This window comes from Tachyglossus aculeatus, chromosome 5 (genome assembly GCF_015852505.1).
Source record: "Tachyglossus aculeatus isolate mTacAcu1 chromosome 5, mTacAcu1.pri, whole genome shotgun sequence".
Lineage (NCBI taxonomy): Eukaryota > Metazoa > Chordata > Mammalia > Monotremata > Tachyglossidae > Tachyglossus > Tachyglossus aculeatus.
The window spans coordinates 43290576-43291763 of NC_052070.1; the positions used below are offsets into that span (position 1 = coordinate 43290576).

Below are 1188 nucleotides of genomic sequence, written 5' to 3' on the forward strand. Positions count from 1 at the left end.
ACTAACAGCCCAGCAACCAATGGAAGGCATGAAGGATTTGTGCCACCATGACTGTTTAGGGGAGGGACTGGGTAGATGGACAAAAGCTATAAAAGGTTAGATTTGCAGGCAAAATATACCCAGCAGTTGAAGCTGCAGACATGTACTGGAACCTCTCCGGAGGAAGTGAGAATAAAGGTGTTTGGACTGGAATGAGCTGATGTTCAGTTCTTTTTAACACTACCCTTGGAGAAGCAGTATGGCTTATTGAATAGGGCACAGGCCTGAGAGTCAGAAGGTCATGGGTTCTAATACCAGCTCTGCCACATGTCTGCTGTTTAGCCTTGGGCTTCACTTCTCTGGGCCTCAGTTACCTCATCTGTAAAATGGGGATTAGGACTGTAAGCCCTGTGGGAAAAGGACTGTGTCCAACCTACCTTGTATCTACTCCAGCACTTAGAACAGTGCTTGGCACATAGCTCTGAGGGCTTAACAAGTACCCTAATTATTATTATAATTAGCAAGAACAAAAGGGGAGGAAAAAGAGAGAGCTCACAGGAGACTGTTTCTTAATAAAAGCCTCATTTATTGCTAAAATTAATATTAAATTAGAGATGTGTTTCTTTGTACTTGTAGATTTGAGAAAGTACCCAGCGCAGTCAGGGATCAGAACCCTAGCACGTTTCAGAACCATTGTCTCTTTGGCCATTTCCTGAGCACTGACTGGTCCCAGGTATCAGCTAAATCCTCCTTGCGGCAGCGGTTCCAAATCACTCTATTTCCCCTCTTCCAAAATGCCCCAGCCCTCTCCCTGAACTCCCTGGCCCACTAATGAGAAGTTTGGGGGCAATAATACTCTTTCCTGCAGCCCTGGTGGTTCAGTGGTAGAATTTTCGCCTGCCACATGGGAGGCCCGGGTTCGATTCCCGGCCATTGCATCGGCTCTTTTTAATTTGGGGTTGCTACTCCATATCATTCTGGGATCGATCCAAAAAAAAATTCTGTAAAAACCATTCTCCACCTGGGCCCAAAGATGCCTCCTCAAGTCCTTCCAGCCATCCTTCTTCAGAACAAGATACTTAGGCAGGATTGAGAGCCGGACAGTGACTTGAGACAAGGAAGCAGTCTGAAAGGCCCATTTTATCTATGTGTGTGAGAGAGAGTGTGTGCGTGTGTGTGTGTGTGTGTGTGTACACACACACTATCCAT

The 1188-nt window shown here is 46.1% G+C and overlaps 1 non-coding gene across 1 annotated transcript; it reads left to right on the forward strand.

Moving 5' to 3' along the window:
• The first annotated feature begins 843 nt into the window (after window positions 1-843).
• Window positions 844-917, forward strand: TRNAG-GCC. Its single transcript has one exon. It is a non-coding gene; the product is annotated as a tRNA-Gly (tRNA).
• The last annotated feature ends 271 nt before the right edge of the window (window positions 918-1188 follow it).